The following is an 18,560-nucleotide window of genomic DNA, read 5'->3' as shown; positions in this document are numbered from 1 at the left end:
TCATCTAAATGCATTGGTTAGTTGCTCTTGATCATAAATTGAACAATTAGAGACATAAACTAAGTGATTGGAGACCCATGGTTCTATAAAAATGGTGTCTTTACCATAAAAACTGTTTGTAATGGGAATGTTGATAGAAGATTGGTATAAATTGATGATTAATGATTACTAAGGACTTTGATAGGTTGTTTATCACCCAGAAAATCATCCACCCCATGGAATATGGTAAGGGAAAGGTATTCTTGCTTGGTACTTGTGAATTGAGTATTATGACTCATTTAGCCTTCTATTTCTAGACTTTGAGCATTCTGAGGCGTTGAGGAAAGGAAAGGCTGTAGCAGAGTGACTTGCGTTGTTCCAGCTCTACTTTGAGGTAGGTTACGGTCTACTTGAGTTAGACTTTGGTTAGTTGATTGTATGCTTTGTGAATTCTATAGGAGAAAGCATGTCTAGTTTTCATACAAGATATTGTGTGACTAAACTCCTATGTGACTTGTGATTGAGTGGGCTTCGTGCCACTATTCCCGTGCGTCGATTCTGCAGTGGATGTTTTGTGATGAGAAGCTAATATGATCTTCTCGATGGTATTGTGACATAAAATGATGAGTTGAGTAATGATATTGAGGAGGTAAGAAACAAGGTTCTGTAAGAGGTATGGAAAGGCACATATGTGACCTAGATTATGAGCTCGTGGTCCGAGGATAGTTCCTGAAATGAGAGGTACATTAATATGTCACATCCGACGTGCGTTCCGGAGGGGAGGTTTATGTTCGGGTCCGAGGAGTGGATCTGGAACGGGTGGTACATGGACACCATGGGTCCCCTGCAGGTCATGACCACTAAGCTATGACATCAAATAGCATGTGTGTACAACGAGTGAGGTTATCGTGGTAACTTTACTTCCGTTGTGGCTTACGTGGTTGTGATACTTGATATCTTGGTGATTTGATTGTGATTGTCCTTGGTTGACTTGCTGTGATTTTTTGATAATCGTGTCTATTGACTGGCTTGTTTTATTCTATTGATTTTATGAAATATGCATGATACTAATCTTAGTCGGCCTATGATATCTACCAGTACATAGTGTTTGTACTGATACTACCTTGCTGCATTCTTTTGAGTGCAGAATGTGATAAAGAGACCGATATTCTCCCTCACATCTCGCGTGGAGGACATTTGCTGACAGATTTAGGGTGAGCTTCTTCCCATGCCAGGCAGCCCGAAGATATTCTTGCTATGATGTCTTTTCGTACTCTGGACATTATGGTTAATTATTTGTTAGACTTTAGTTCTTAGACATGTTTTAGATTAGAGTCTTGTACGATGACTTTCAGATTTTGGGGATTTTGTAATAGTTAGACCTTCCGCACTTATTTTCATTATTTTATGGCATGACTTACTTAGTTTACTTGATGCATGAATGAGTATAATCGCTTGACTTGGTTAATATAAAATCCAACTTGAATGAATAGAGATCTTGTGTATTGGTTGGCCCACTAGGATTTAGTTGGGTGCCAGTCATGGCGGGTTGGGTCGTGACATCTTCTTACAATAACTGATCCTTATATAATACAAATGGCTAACAATAGTGGCCAACAAAGAAAAATGAAAAGAGATTCTTTGAAAAATCTGCAAGGCTAAAGAAAAAGTTAGAAAAGAAAGAAAGAAAAAGTAATGAAGAAAAGTAATATACAATAATTACTAAAAACAAAATACTTTTCTTTATTAAAGATATGCTTTATAAAAGTAGATTCTTGTGGCAGGATCCACCTTGTCACTTCATTTTTTATTTTCCCTTGTCCTTGGCTGAGCTGGAAGATTCTTCCTGTTGGCTTTTGAATTGAGCCATGAATTGCGTAAATTCCTCATTGTCATTAAGATCTTGAGATTCTCCTACTAGGATATTTGTGTCATCATCGTCATTATCTGTGGTATGACCAGCTGATGCCATAGATGCATCTGAGGGAATTTCCATGTTAAGATTTTTTATTAAATCTTGTTTAAATTCCTCCACACATGTCGTTATCAACTCTTCTAGGGGTATAATTCCTTTCTTCATTTGAATTCTTCTAGCAATATGCTGGAAGGGGCTAGGAATTTCCCTTGGCTACCTGGAGTGAATAGACTCTCTATAACTGTCTATGGTAGTCTCTATCTGGTTTATTAACTCTTGTCCATGAACGGTGCCCTCAGTAGATTTTTGAGTTAATGTTTTCTAGAATTTTGTATAAAAAATTCTATTTAAACAAGGTATATTGTGTGGGGGGTATTACCCACTTTGACCGATCATTTCATGATCCATGAGATAGAAAATTCAATGAAGAAATATATATTAGCAATTCCATCAATGAAAGTAATATTAGTCTCCAAGTCTATAATCTTTGGAGAAACTTCAACCCACTCAGTATATAAACTTTTAAAGGGTTCTGGTAAAATTTTTATAGTTGGACCATAATGGATCCACCATTGACAAAACCAATTAGGAATGCCCTGCTTATAAACATTGGCACATATTTTTATACACCATGAATGTTTCCTATTAGGATTTTCATATAAAAAGACTTTATTAAAGCCTTCAACATAATCCCAATAGTTAAATTTAACTCGAATTTTTTTGTTCAGGATGGATATAATCATTTTCCTTTATAGTACTTATTCCCCATTCATTTGGAGAGAATTTTTTTTTTATAATGATTTTAGAAAAGTTATAAAGTTTTTTGTTAGTAGCAGGGTAAAAATGTCGAAATTCTGCAGATCCTAAAGATGAAAGAACCAGCTCATAATTCATACTGTATTTATAAGTAATTGTTGTTATATCCCGTATTTCGTGTATTCGGATAATTCAAGAAAGTCGAGGAAAGTTAAAGGCGAGACCATTATCAAAAATTATTTTAATATACGAGTTGTCGTGAATACTATTTACGACTATTATTAGTATGGAAATATTGTGAGAGGCTAAGGGAAAAAAGAGGAATTCGCAAAATGGTTCATGGAAATAATGTGGAAGGCTAGGGGCAAAATAGTAATATGGAGGAAAGTCGAGGGGCAAAATGGGAATTTCACAAGTTTGAGAAAATTCAAGAAAAGGCCATTATGGCCGTGTAGTGGGTGGTGTGTACTATATTTTATTAAATGAGGACTAATTGTATAGAAGTATAAGTGTGTGGGCTAAGACTTACATAAGAAGACACTTAGTCTTCTTTATTCATTTTTGAGAAAATTCAAGAAAATGAGAGAATTCTCTAGAGAGGGGCATGTGCCCCTCACATGATTAGAGACATATATATATATATATATATATATATATATATATATATATATATATATATATATAAGTGGTCTTCTAATTTAAGACAAGCAAGAACAAGAACAACAACAAAAAAAAAAAAAAAGGAGAAAAACGGCTAGGAGGGGCTGGCCGAACCAGCCCCATAAAATGGTCATGAAAAATTTGTTTCTTCTAGCTCTCATATCAATTGGAAGGTCCTCATCAACATGGAGCGGTTGTTGGAGCAAGAAAATCGTTCGTTGTGGTTATGAACAAGTCTAGCCGATTAGAAAAGTTGAAGGAAAAAAAGGTGAGGTTTGATCTTCTTTATGTGTTTTATGGATGGTTTGTACATGTTGTGGTATGTGGGAATGAAAGCAATTAATGAAATTAAGCATGTGGAAGTGTTGGTCGTGTGTATGTAAGTAGTGTGTAGGAATGAAGAATGAATTGTATTTAGCGTGTTTGAATGTGTTGTAGTGTGAAGGAACGAATGAAAAATCATGGGAATTGTGTGTTGAAGGGCTGGCCGAAAATGGACTGTTTTGTGTGTCAAGGAATGAATTAATTTTATTTAGTATGTTTGAGTTGTTGTGTTGTAGATTCTATGTTGTAAAATGAAGGCTTAATGGTTCAAAGTGAGGTTGAAATCATGTGGGCTGTTTTGGTACCTAATGTGATCTTAATATGGTTTCTTGCATTTGTAAGATTAATGTTGCTAAATTATGGATTGTTAGTGTAGTTGATAAATTTGGAAGAAAAGGAATGTATTGTTGATGTTTTCTTGGACTTGGAAGACTTCGGATTGTCTTGTGTATTGGATGGGCTGATTTGAACATTTTGTGGTTTGTCCGAAGTGCCCTTGAATCTTGTCTAAATGTTTTGGATTAGTACTTGAGTGTATGAATATTGATGTTGGTTTGATCGTATGCGGTTGATTTGAATGAAAGTGGAATATCGTCGAATTGTATAGGAAGGAGTTATTAATGTTAGAATGCGTTTGGGATTGGTTATTGATATTGTTATTATGAATTGTTGGTACTGTTGATAGTTTGGCCGGGTTGAATTCCCGGGATTGTTGTTGATTAGAATTGGCCAAGTTGAACTTGGTGGGATGGAGTATTTACAGGGGAAATGCTGCCGAAATTTCGGCAGACAAAGTGTTGCTTTAAAGAATCAACTCCTAAATGCACTAACCAATGTTTGGTAAACATGACCAAATTGTAGATTTTGGCAGATTTGCAACTTGAATTTGGAGTAGCATAAGGAGCGGAAAGAGGTATGTAAGGCTTTACCCTTCTTTATATGGCATGTCTTAGATGTAATATGTTGGTTAAGAACCTCGGGGACCCTTCTACCCTCCAGAATCCGCATCTAAAGTTTCTCCTTTTTCAATCAGTAGAATTGAATTAAAAAGTGTGCAAAATGTTGGAAGAATTTCCTAAACCTCTAGAACTCACATAAATAGGACCCAACTACCCTAAAACCTCACAAGTAACGCCGGGACATGTAATATATGTAAATTTGGTACGCCGCCTCATTTGATCCGAGGTGGGCCCACTGTTCCCGGATTTACCTTAATGTTCCTCTTGACTTACGTTGAAGCTGAATCCAAAAGAAACTTTTGATCCTTATTCCATTACCAAATGACAAGTACTGTACCTATCCCAACGAGAATACTTCTATGACGATAATGATAACGATGACGTCAGAAAAGAGAATATGCCTATGATAAGTACGACAAGAATGATTCCACGAATAAAAGTCTTGAGCTAAAAATCCAATGTGAATATGAAAGTGTTGTACTAGTTTCTACAAGACTTCAAAGCATATGAATTGACGGTTATAATGCCAATGATCTTATTCTGTGTCTCCTCTTAAAGCTATTTTCCGTCGATAGTCTCTCCTTATAATTATCGTTCCTTCAAGGTGAGACAAGTGACCCGATTATTCCATAATGTAATCGGAGGGTTTCGACCTTACGTCACTCCGATGGACACATGACTTTCTTTGGGCTCTCATGCATGCCAATTGTATGACATATGAATATGAATGTGAATATGTATATGTATATGTATATGGGAAAGGGGAAGGGCCACTGTTATATCACCACCTGATTCAGCTGGATTTCGTCCCGGACGCGGGATATGGGAGAGCCGGATACGGCGTCTGTATTTGTGATATATATATATATATATATAATATTTTGGGACACTGTTGGGGAGGGGGGTGGGAGAGCCGATGTACTCGGCGTCTGTGAATGTAAAGGAAGGACACCGTTTTCTGAAATGTTCTGTTTTCTGTATATGTAAATAAGAAACACCGTTTTTCTGAAAAAGAAACTAAACATGCATGACATCTGCAGAAAGGCAATCATATGTACAGGTTACATCTGTCCCAGGATAAGCTCCATATGTCTATTATGTCATTATTCATTCTGCATATTCCTTTATTATGTTACTATCCATGCTTTACATACTCAGTACATTGCTCGTACTGACCCCTCTTCTTCGGGGGCTGCGTTCATGCCGCGCAGGTACTCCTAGATGATTAGAAGACCTTACTGAAGATGTTCCAGCGGAGATGGCTAACTCCATTTGTCCCGGAGGATTGTCAGGTCCAAGTATATGCTATGATGTTTTGTTCTATGTTAGAGACTTTGCAGACAAAGCAATGGGTATTGAGTTGTCAGTCTGTAAGCGGCTTCAGCAGCCAATATGTTATTATGTCTTATGTCACGAGCCTTATATGATGTCAGAGTTTACTTATGAAAAAAAAAGATATATACATATTGGAGAGCTTACTATGTATTTCTTTCCTTACCGATTCAAGAGTTTCTATATGTAACAAGAGTCAGCGGGTTCGCTCGGCTCCAGATATGGGGTCGGGTGCCCATCACACCCTAGTAAAGTCGGGGTGTGACAATTGTAGTATATGATCTTGCATCAAAATACGTTTGCATTATTTTCCAAGGTTCGTCTCTCCATTGGACATCTTCATTTTTTATGACAATTATTAATTCTCTGTTGTCATTCTGTTCATATGAATCAGCATCCTCATGATCATCATCGGTAAGGGCATTGGAATATGATGGTGGCATATTATCATTTTGCTTCTGGGATTTTATAAAATCCATATATTGTTGATATGTAATTTCTTCCTTAGTATTACTGGAAGATCCTGCAATATTATCGGCTATTAGCCTTTTGTTACCCATTTGAGCAAGAACAGTTCCTCGACCTGTTACTTTAGATGTGGTTCCTCTACCCCCCCCCCCCCTTCCTCTATTAGAGTTGGGGCTAAATTGCGGCCTCATCCTGCAAATAAGATGAATAAGAGTTATGAACTCAAATATTCTCTTGTGATAAAATCCGAGAGACTATTATCTAACCCTTTTTTATAATGAATTTCGAAATCAAATGGGGCTAATAATGCCTGCTATCTTGCAAACATTTGTTTAGAAACATCATGCTTACAGTCTTTATTAAACATAAATTTAGCCGCTTGGCAATCAGTTTTTATTAAAAACTTTTCATTATATAAATCCCCTTGAAATTAAAGAATACATTTTACTATGGTAAGAATTTCTCTAGCCACAGTAGCATAATTTTTCTGGCTATTATTCCATTCCCCAGAATAAAATTGGACCAAATATTATTGCTTCTCTTCTCGGGATTATTGTTTCAATATACCTCCATAGCCAATATCAGAGGCGTCCGTTTCAATTATTCTTTGCCAACTAGGATTGGCTAATGTAAGACAAGGAAGGTTATTGACCTTCTCTTTGATTTTGCGAACTATGTCGATATGATCATCAGTCCATGATTTGGGAACCTTTTTTAATCTATCATATAAAATATATGTATCTTTCGCCAAATCTTTATAAAATGGGAAAATATAATTTAAGCTTCCAAGAAATCGTTCAAGCTAAGTTTTATCAATAATAATATCAGGATATTTAAAAGCAAATTCAATACTTCTATTAATTGGAATAATTCTTCCCTTTTCAATGTTATGACCTAAAAATTTGACTTTTTGTTTGGAAAAGAGACATTTTTTGTTTAGATATAACCAAACCATTTTGAATAATGATTTTCTTTTATATATCAAGATGCTTAAAATGCATTTCTATAGTATTTGAGAATACTAAAATATCATCTATGTAAACAATAATAAAATTGCTATAAAGCCTAAAAATATCATTCATAATTTTTTGAAATTCTGAAGGGGCATTTTTTAATCCAAATGGCATAACATTCTATTCGAATCGCCCAATAGGGACATTAAAAGCAGTTTTATATTTATCTGCTTCGGCAACTTGAATTGGCCAATATCCCGATTTTAAATCAAATTTAGAAAATATAATAGCATTATGGAGACGATCCAATAAATCCTTTTTATTTGGAATCGGATATCGAATCCATTTTAAAACCTTATTAAGAGGTTTATAATTAATAACTAATCTAGGAACTCCACATTCCTGTTCAGCATGTTTATTAACATAAAAGGCTATGCATGACCATGGATATTTTAAAGATCTTATAAGACCCTTTTGTAAAAGATAAGAAATCTAATTTTACATAATTCTAAATATTCAGAATTCATTTGACATGGTCTTGCTTTAGTAGGAATATTTTTTTCAGAAAGAGATTCTTCATATGGAAGAGTAACATTATGTTTTTTCCTATCCCAAAAAGCATTAGGATGGTCACTACAAATTTGTAATGAAAACTGATTTTTTATAAAATCTATTTTTCCTTCTAATTTAGAATTTTTTAAAATTTCATCAATATTAAGAGTATATATTTCTTATTTTAAGAAATTGACTTGTTGACGTTAATTCCTCAACCTATCTTTGATTTCATTTATAATCCTTGAAAATGGTTCAGTTATAAACTGAAATTCAATTGATTTCCCTTCAAAGGTTCCTATAATACCTTTAGTATCCCATTTTTGGATAGGAAATATTTTTTGAAAAAATGGGGTTCCCAAAATCATTTGACTGAACATATCTTTTACCAATACAAAACTTTCTGGTATACAGACTCTGTCTTGGCAAATATAAACTTTTGGTAATTTAAAAGTAATTCCCATTTTCTGCCAATTACCATATCTAAGACTATGGGTAGTTTTATAAAAATATTTTGAAGGAATTAATCCTTCTTGAATACAATTAATTCGGCTTCGCTATCAACTAGAGTAGTAAATTCTTTTTTGAAATCATAATCAATTAAAAGAGTAACTTTTATGAAAAACTTTTGGGAAGTAATAAATTCCAGAGTTTTTAGAAATTCTCCTTCCTTACTGGCACTTCCTTCTATAGATGTATTTTCTATAATATTATTTACCGAAAATTCCATAACTTGTCCTCGATTCTAGAAATTCTCTCATCTAGAATCATATTATGTTGTTTAAGGGTGGAAATCTCCTGTTTGAGATTATCAATCTCTTTTTCCAAATCTTGGGTTGTGGCTGGAGTAGTTATAATATTTCTCCTTTATTGAAGAAGTTTTTTAACTTCTGACATAGTGTGTGGACCTAGTGATTCCTGTATCTGAATGCCAGTCTGAATTTATGGTTTCTTGGATGTTTCATTCACCTTATCAATAATTTGTGACCTAAGCTCTGGATCTTTAATAATCTTTAACAAATCCACAAGGTTATTACCATCTAAAACATTGATATTGGTATCTTGGAATTGGGAGAATAGATTATAAAATTCATCCTCTTCATTATTACCCTTGCTAGTACATGGTTGTCCCATTTGGCATGGTGCACATTCTTCATCTGAACTGGTAGAGGTGCAATCCTCATTCTCAAGAACTCTAAGATCTTCATTTGATGAAGACTCCACCGAATTATCAGACTCAAACCCAGAATCTTCCGGTTCTGACTTTAATAAAATCTTGTATAAAGATTCTTTTAGGTCATCATCATGTCAAGGTTCTTAAATTTTCTCCTTGACTTTACAATTTTTGTAAAAATGACCAACTCTTCCACACTTATAACAGACTTTTGGATTTTTGGATTTAACATAATCCTTTCTTTTCTTGAATTCTTTTTTCCGCTTTGCTTTCTTGTGCAAGCATTTTTCTTTCCATACTTGGAAGTCTTTCTTCTTTTTCTTGCGCCTATGAGGTGCCTTGGTTTGTGGAATATCCATACCAAATTGTCCACAAAATTCTCCTAATGGTTGTCTCTCATTCAGACCATGTCTCTTAATTTGCTGATTCAGCTTAATCTCATTGCATAAGGCTAAACCTTCCTGCATACATGTGCCTATTAACTTTTCATAAGTATAATTATCATAATTGACACTAGCTTCCCCTTTCCTAAGAGCTTTTCTAACTCTTTCCACAAAAAGGACGGGTAATCCATCTATAAATTTGGATTTCTAATGAGTGTCATTGCACTCAGGTATTTCCATAATCTGACAGAGGAATACATCCTTATACCACCTAAATGAGGTAAGGGTTTGGCATCTTAAATTCTGAAGCATGGTTCTAATGGTTTCATTATTATCTGACCGTCTTCCTGAAAAATGCTCTATAATTATTTAACCCAAGAACAGCATGGTAATATTCTGAATCCTATAAAAAGGGAGCAAGAATCTGCACGGATCGCATGGTGGGATGATACTGCACAGGGACTTTTACTAGGTTAATAACCCTGGCGATGGGGATGTTCAACTCAGACCAAGTCCAAACACAACCCTAGATGCCACCTCGGCTAAGCAGGCAAAACAACAGGACCATCGCCTGAGTCTGAACAGTCCGCCTGGGTTATTCTCTGCCTGACCTAAGTACCATCTTAGGTGAATCCTAGCTAATTAAAGCTTTTTTACCATAATACCTTATAGTCTAGCGTGATATAGTCCAACATGAGATTTTTAGCCTTTCATTTAGGCTAAATATGAATATGTAAATTAAAATTTAAATCAAAATAAAAGAAAAGAAAATTACCTAATATACAAAGGTTGTGCTCAGCAGAGATTGAGATAATAAACAACAATTTTTTTTATTTAAGAGAATAGTTTACAAGTAGAGAGAGAAGGTGGTCTATGAAAACCTGCCTTCTTTTATAATGACCCTTTCAGTCATTATGGGAAATTAGGACTCCATTGGGAATTTCGAGGCCGCAGGTGGATTCGTAGGGCGTCTTTTTGTATGTGTGCATGTGTTTATGTAGTGTTTTTGAGGTCTTGGATGAAATGTGGGGTGATAGGGGGAAAATCTGGATAAAGTCGAGCTCACTGCCCAAAACGTACCGTTGTGGTGGTAGGGGTACAGCTGTGGCAATGCATGAACAGCTGCCAGCGGGCATACATTTTCCTTGGTGGTCATTGTAGCGAGCAGTGTACTACTATGGCGGCACCACTATAGCGGTGGGTGGACCGCCATAGTGGTCACGAGGAAATCGTGGTGGGCCGCATATGTAAGAGGTATGGAAAGACACATATGTGACCTAGATTATGAGCTCGTGGTTCGAGGATAGTTCCTGAAACGAGAGGTACATTAATATGTCCCGCGTCCGCGGTTCATTCCGGAGCGGAGGTTTATGCTCGGGTCCGAGGAGTGGATCTAGAACGGGTGGTAGATGGACACCATGGTTCCTCTGCAGGTCATGATTACTGAGCTATGACATGAGATAACATGTGTGTACAGCGAGTGAGGTTCTCGTGGTAAATTTACTTCAGTTGTGGCTTACTGATTGTGATACTTGATATCTTGGTGATTTGATTGTGATTGTCCTTGGTTAACTTGCTGTGATTTATTGATAATCGTGTCTGTTGACTGGCTTATTTTATTCTATTGATTTTATGAAATATGCATGATACTAATCTTAGTCGGCCTACAATATCTACCGGTACATAGTGTTTGTACTGAGACTACCTTGCTGCATTCTTTTGAGTGTAAATTGTGATACAGAGGACCGCTATTCGCCGTCACATCTAGCGTGGAGGACATTTGCTGACAGATTTAGGTGAGCTTCTTCCCATGCCCGGCCGCCCGAAGATCTTCTTGCTATGATGTCTTTTCGTACTCTGGACATTATGGTTAATTATTTGTTAGACTTCAGTTCTTAGACATGTTTTAGATTAAAGTCCTGTACGATCACTTTCAGATTTTGGGGATTTTGTAATAGTTAGAACTTTCACACTTATTTCATTATTTTATGACATGACTTGCTTAGTTAACTTGATGCGTGAATGAGTATAATCGCTCCACTTGGTTAATATAAAATCAGACTTGAATGAATAGAGATCTTGTGTGTTGGTTCACCGACTAGGATTTAGTTGGGTGCCAGTCATGGCGGGTTGGGTCGAGACAGAGTTGGTATCAGAGCCTTAGGTTTGTTTATATCATCGTACAAGGACATGTCTAGCAGAGTCTTGGGGATCGATACGGAGACGTTTGTACTTATCTTCGAGAGGCTATCAGACCCTAGGAAAACTCATTTTTCTTTCTTCTTTCATGCTACTTGATTCCAATTGGTATCTGCTAATTCAAATTGGTATTTGACTATCCAGCATTCTCTCGCAGATGGCGAGAACACGCGCGGCAACAACTATAGGTAGGGGTGGAGGCAGAGGAGCTGGTAGAGGGGAGGCCCCAGCTGGAGGCGGCGTCCCAGTGGTTGACCCCATACCTTCAGTGGTTCCTAATGAGGCAGCGGGAGATGTAGCCGCACCGGCCCAGCCAGCAGTAGTACTAGTTCCACCAGGAGCTGCAACTGCTCAGGGTATACCAGATGCTATGGCACAGGTGCTGCATTGGGTTCATAGGTTAGCACAGGCCGAGGCTATACCAGCGGGTCCAGCAGGCAAGGACGCAGGAGTAGCGGCCCCAGGTCCGGACAGAGTACAGGCTCGGAGGGTTCAGCATGCAGCAGCGATGGCACCTCGCTTGGATGAGGTTCTGGGTTTTGAGGCCTTCCCGAGGCCAGTGATGACTGGCGAGACACATGATCTATTTTGGAGGTTCACAAAAATGAAGCCTCATTTTTTTTATGGTACTGTGTTGGAGAACGCATATGAGTTCATCATCGACTGTCATGAGAGACGCCATAAGATAAGGGCCGTGGATAAGTACGGGCTAGAGTTTGTGACCTTCCAGTTCTTGGGTGATGCCAAGCTTTGGTGGAGGGCTTATGTGAAGTGTAGGCCAGCTAGGTATCCTCCGTTTACTTGGGTTCAGTTTTACTCTGTGTTTCTAGACAAGTACGTCTCGTGTACTCTGAGAGGCCGAAGGAAGGATGAGTTCGGTACTATTAGTCAGGGGGACTCATCGGTTGTTGTATATGAGCCCCGCTTTCACTCCCTTTCCCGTTATGCTCTTCAGTTACTGCCTACTGAGGGGGAGAGGATACGGCGATTCCTAAAGGGGCTGAACACTGGGCTTCAGTTATAGGCTCTTCAACTTGTAGCCGATGGGGCTTCATTTCAGGAGATAGTGGAGCATGTCCGTATCGTTGAGAGGATTAGGCAGGAGAGTTATACAAAGCAGGTTGAGAAGAAGGCCCGTAAGAGTGGGATGTTCAGCAACTCCTTCTCGAGGGGTCAAAGTTCGCAGATATATTCAGGGCGTCCGATTTAGTCCGCGATGCAGGTGTCAGCAAGGGGCCTATCTGGGGTAAATTATCAGGCTTCCGGTCAGCATGGAGGCTACACTGCCTCATCAGCTTCTGTTCAGCGACGTACACTGGACCGTACTTGCTTCGAGTGTGGTGAGATAGGGCATATTAAGAGGTATTGCCCAAGACTTAGACAGAGCGGGGAGGGGACTCAATATCAATCTCCCTGAGTTCCAGTTCCACCAGATCGAGGGGGTAAAGGATTGCGCACAGGCAGGGCGGGGCGGCCACACTGCGGGCAGGGGTGGTGCCCAGCTTAATCGGGGTGATCCTCAGGCAGGGATAGGCGGACAGCATCCCGGTAGGGGCGGGGCTCAGACTGGTAAAGGTAATCGCGGTGATTCACAGGCGACAGGATGGCGTGGTCATTTGTATACCTTTCCAGGTAGACCCGAGGCTGAGACCTCTAATGCGGTTATCATAGGTACTATCTCAGTTTATGACCGTATGGCTTCTATTTTGTTTGATTCGGGCTATACTTTTTCCTATGTGTCTACCTATTTTGCTGTGGGTCTGGATATGATGTGTGATACCCTTGACACCCCTATTTATGTATCTATTCCTGTTGGGGACTCTGTGGTGGTGGATGGCGTTTACCTTGCGTGTGCAATTACTTTTATGGGGTTTAGTACTTGGGTGGATTTGATGATCTTAGACATGGTAGATTGCGATGTTATTTTGAGTATGAGTTGGCTGTCCCCGCATTATGCTATACTTGATTGCCATGCTAAGACTGTTACATTAGTCATGCCCGGGGCACCTAGACTCGAGTGGAAGGGTAACTTTTGTCCCCTCCCTAAGAAAGTAATATCCTTTGTTCGTGCTAGGAAGCTAGTAAAAAAGGGTTGTCTAGCTTATCTGGCACATATCCGTGACACCAGTGCAGATACTCCACCTCTTAATTCGGTTCCAGTGGTACGCGAGTTTGCAAATATGTTCCCCGCGAACTTGCCTGGCATGCCACCGGATCGTGATATTGACATCAGGATTGACTTACACCCAGGGACTCGTCCCATCTCTATCCCACCTTATAGGATGGCGCCAGCAGAACTCAGGGAACTGAAAGAGCAGTTGTAATATCTTCTGAGTAAGGGGTTTATTCTCCCAAGTGCCTCTCCGTGGGGTGCTCCCGTGCTGTTTGTCAAAAAGAAGAATAGGTCTATGCGTATGTGTATTGATTACCGTCAGCTGAATAAGATAACTATCCGAAAGAATTATCCCGTTCCTCGTATTGATGACTTGTTTGATCAGCTACCAGGAGCTTCTGTGTTCTCTAAAATTGATTTATGGTCAGGGTACCATCAGTTAAAGATTCGGGCAGAGGATATTCTTAAAACCGCTTTTCGGACCAGGTATGGGCACTATGAGTTCTTGGTTATGTCTTTTGGGCTTACAAATGCCCTAACTGTGTTCATGGATCTGATGAACAATGTGTTTAAGCCCTATTTAGACTCATTCGTAATAGTGTTCATTGATGATAATTTGAGGATTGCTCTTGGGATTTTGCGAGAGAAGGAGTTGTATGCTAAATTCTCCAAGTGTGAATTCTGGTTGTCTTCTGTGTCTTTCCTGGGACTTGTTATTTCAAAAGAGGGTATTATGGTGGATCCTCAGCAAATTCAGGCAGTCAAAAAATGTGCTAGGCCCACATCAGTGACAGAGATCCGTAGTTTTATGGCTCTGGCTAGCTACTATCGTCAGTTTGTGGAGGGGTTTGCCTCTATTGCTTCTCATTTGACTCGTTTGACTCAGAAAGAGGTACTATTTAAGTGGTCCGATGAGTGTGAGGAGGGATTTCAAAAGCTCAAAACATTGTTGATCACAACACCAATTCTAGCAATACCCGCGAAGGTCTAGGATTTTGTTGTTTACTGTGATGCTTCACGTTCTGGTTTGGGTGTTGTTTTGATGCAAGAAAAGAAAGTGATTTCTTATGCTTCTCGGCAGTTGAAGTTGCATTAGAAGAACTATCCTACTCATGATCTAGAGTTGCCAGCATGGTGTTTGCATTGAAAATCTGGAGGCACTACTTGTATGGTGTCCATTGTGAGCTGTACACAGACCATCGCAATTTGCAGCATGTGTTCACTCAGAAGGATCTAAACTCAAGACAGCGGAGATAGATGGAACTGCTGAAAGACTATGACATCACCATTTTGTACCACCCTGGTAAGGCAAATATGGGAGTTGATGCAGCAGGAAGTCGGCTAGTATGGGAAGTCTAGCTCGTTTGATTTCTTCCGAGCGTCCGTTGGCTAGAGAGGTTCAGACTCTGGCTAACAGTTTTATGAGACTGGATGTTTCTAACACAGGCAAGTTGTTGTCTTTTGTTGAGGCTCGGTCATCATTTTTAGAGCAGATTAAAGCTAAGAAGTTTAAAGATGCTTAGCTATGTAAAATATGTGATAAGGTGTTGCATGGTGAAGCCAAATAGGCCGTGATTTATGAGGAGGGCGTGCTGAGAATCAAAGGGCGAGTGTGTGTGCCACGTGTGAGCGATTTGATCAAGACCATTCTGACAGAGGCTCATAGCTCGAGGTATTCTATCCATCCTGGTGCCACTAAGATGTATTGTGATTTGAGTCAACATTACTGGTAGACTGGGATGAAGCGTGATATAGTAAAGTCTGTTGCTCAGTGTCTGAATTGCCAATAGGTGAAGTATGAACATCAGAAACCTGGGGGTACATTGCAGAGGATGCCCATTCCTAAGTGGAAGTGGGAAAGAGTAGCCACAGATTTCGTGGTGGGTGTTCCGAAGACGCTAGGGAAGTTTTACTCTATCTGATTTATTATTAACAGGTTGACTATGTCTACCCACTTTATTCCGCTGAAGATAACTTATGATGTGGAAAAATTGGCTAAGGTCTACATTCGGGAGGTGCTTAGACTCTACGGGGTTCCAATCTCCATTGTGTCCAATAGGGGCACCACATTGACATCCAGGTTTTGGGAGTGTTTGCATGAGGAGTTGGGTATGAAATTTGACCTTAGCACAGCTTTCCACCCTCAGACTGATGGACAGTATGAGCGGGCTATTTAGGTTCTTGAGGATATGCTTCGTGCGTTTGTGATAGATTTCGGTGGGCATTGGGACCAGTTCTTTCCCTTAGCCTAATTTTCCTACAATAATAGCTATCACTCGAGTGTTGATATGGCCCCATTTGAGGCGTTATATGGAAGGCGGTGTAGGTCTCCTATTGGATGGTTTGGTGCGCTCGAGGTGAGGCCGTGGGGTACCGATGTTTTGAGAGTGTCCCTAGAGAAAGTGAAGGTGATTCAAGCCAAGCTTCTAGCAGCGCAGAGTAGGCAGAAGGAGTATGCAGACCGCAAAGTCCGAGATCTTGAGTTTGAGGAAGGAGAGCAAGTGATGTTGAAAGTCTCACCCATGAAGGGTGCGATGAGGTTTCGGAAGAAGGGCAAGCTTAGCCCGAGGTACATTGGTCCGTTTTAGATTCTCAAACGCGTGGGAGTGGTAACTTACAAGTTAGCTTTACCTCCGGGTCTATCAGGCGTTCATCCGGTGTTCCATGTGTCGAATTTAAAGAGGTACCATGGCGATGGTTCCAATATCATCCGTTGGGATTCGGTTTTGTTAGATGAGAATTTATCATATGAGGAAGAGCCCGTTGCTATCTTAGATAAGGATGTTCGCATGTTGAGGTATAAGGAAATTGCTTCTGTGAAAGTTCAGTGGAAGAATCGCCCAATGGAAGAAGCTACTTGGGAAACAGAATCCGATATGTGTAGCAAATACCTCGAGTTTTTCGTCGAGTCAGGTAATTCCTCCCTAGATCCTCATCCTTGTCCGTTCGGGGCCGAACGATGTTTCAATTGGTATTTGGTGTAACGATCCTTCTGATCATTATGGGAAATTAGGACTCCATTGGGAATTTGGAGACCGCGGGTGGATTCGTAGGGCGTCTTTTTGTATGTGTGCATGTTTTATGTTATGCTTTTGAGGCCTTGGATGAAATGTGGGGTGATAGGGAGAAAAAGTTGACAAAATCGAGCTCACTGCCTAAAACGTACCGCTGCCAGCAGCCATCCATTTTCCTCGGTGGCCGCTGTAACGAGCAGTGTACCGCTATAGCGGTGGGTGGACCGCAATAGCGGTTACGAGGAAATCGTGATGGGCTGCTATAGCGGTACCGCTGGAGTGGTATGATGACCGCTGTAGCGGTAGACGTAAAAACAGTAGCCGAATTTTATATAGTCAGTTGTATTTTCTCTTTTCACAAAACACCAACACACTTCCCAACAAGCACCTAGAGAGAATTTTCAAGCTAGGGCAAGATAACTTTGTGAGGTAAGTTCATTGATTTCCATTCTATCATTCCCTTCTCCTTCATTATTGTAATCATCTTCATGAGTCTTTAATGGTGAAATTGAAGTACAAACCCTAGAATGTCAATAGACCTTCTAAACTTGATGGGTTATGGTTATTATTGCTTAGTTATCATCTAAATGTATTGGTTAGTTGCTCTTGATCATAAATTGAACAATTAGAGACATAAACTAAGTGATTGGAGACCTAGGGTTCTATAAAAATGGTGTCTTTACCATAAAAATTGTTTGTAATGGGAATGTTCATAGAAGATTGGTATAAATTGATGATTAATGATTACTAAGGGCTTTGATAGGTTGTTTATCACCTAGAAAATCATCCACCCCTCGGAATAGGGTAAGGGAAGGGTATTCTTGCTTGGTACTTGTGAATTGAGTATTGTGACTCATTTAGCCTTCTATTTCTAGACTTTGAGCGTTCTAAGGCGTTGAGGGAAGGAAAGGCTGTAGCACAGTGACTTGCGTTGTTCCAGCTCTACTTTGAGGTAAGTTACGATCTATTTGAGTTAGACTTTGGTTAGTTGATTGTATGCTTTGTGAATTCTATAGAAGTAAGCATCTCTAGTTTTCATGCACGATATTGTGTGACTAAACTCCTATGTGACTTGTGATTGAGTGGGCTTCGTGCCACTATTCCAGTTCGTCGATTCTGCAGTGGATATTTTGTGATGAGAAGCTAATATGATCTTCTCAATGGTATTGTGACATGAAATGATTAGTTGTGTAATGATATTGAGGAGGTAAGAAACATTATTCTGTAAGAGGTATGGAAAGTCACATATGTGACCTAGATTATGAGCTCATTGTCCGATGATAGTTTCGGAAATGAGTGCTACATTAATATGTCCCGCGTCCGAGGTTCGTTCCGGAGTGGAGGTTTATGCTCGGGTCCGAGGAGTGGATCTGGAACGGGTGGTACATGGACACTATGGGTCCCCTGCAGGTCATGACTACTGAGCTATGACATCAGATAGCATGTGTGTATAGGGAGTAAGGTTATCGTGGTAAATTTACTTTCGTTGTGGCTTACGTGGTTGTGATACTTGATATCTTGGTGATTTGATTGTGATTGTCCTTGGTTGACTTGCTGTGATTTATTGATAATCGTGTCTGTTGACTAGGTTGTTTTATTCTATTGATTTTATGAAATATGCATGATATTAATCTTAGTCGGCCTATGATATCTACCGGTACATAGTGTTTGTACTGATACTACCTTGCTGCATTCTTTTGAGTGCAGATTGTGATACAAAAACCGATATTCGCCCTCACATCTAGCGTGGAGGACATTTGCTGACAGATTTAGGGTGAG

At 39.4% G+C, this 18,560-nt stretch overlaps 1 long non-coding RNA gene across 1 annotated transcript; it reads left to right on the top strand.

Annotated features, from left to right (window-relative positions):
* The first annotated feature begins 3,376 nt into the window (after positions 1 to 3,376).
* LOC132645726 (uncharacterized) lies at positions 3,377 to 6,240 on the top strand. The gene is made up of 3 exons (XR_009584171.1): positions 3,377 to 3,578; positions 4,496 to 4,547; positions 5,805 to 6,240. It is a non-coding gene; the product is annotated as an uncharacterized LOC132645726 (long non-coding RNA).
* Positions 6,241 to 18,560: the final 12,320 nt, after the last annotated feature.

The sequence above is a fragment of the Lycium barbarum genome, chromosome 1 (genome assembly GCF_019175385.1).
Source record: "Lycium barbarum isolate Lr01 chromosome 1, ASM1917538v2, whole genome shotgun sequence".
In the NCBI taxonomy this organism is placed as follows: Eukaryota; Viridiplantae; Streptophyta; class Magnoliopsida; order Solanales; family Solanaceae; genus Lycium; species Lycium barbarum.
This window is presented reverse-complemented; position numbering and strand designations above follow the sequence as displayed.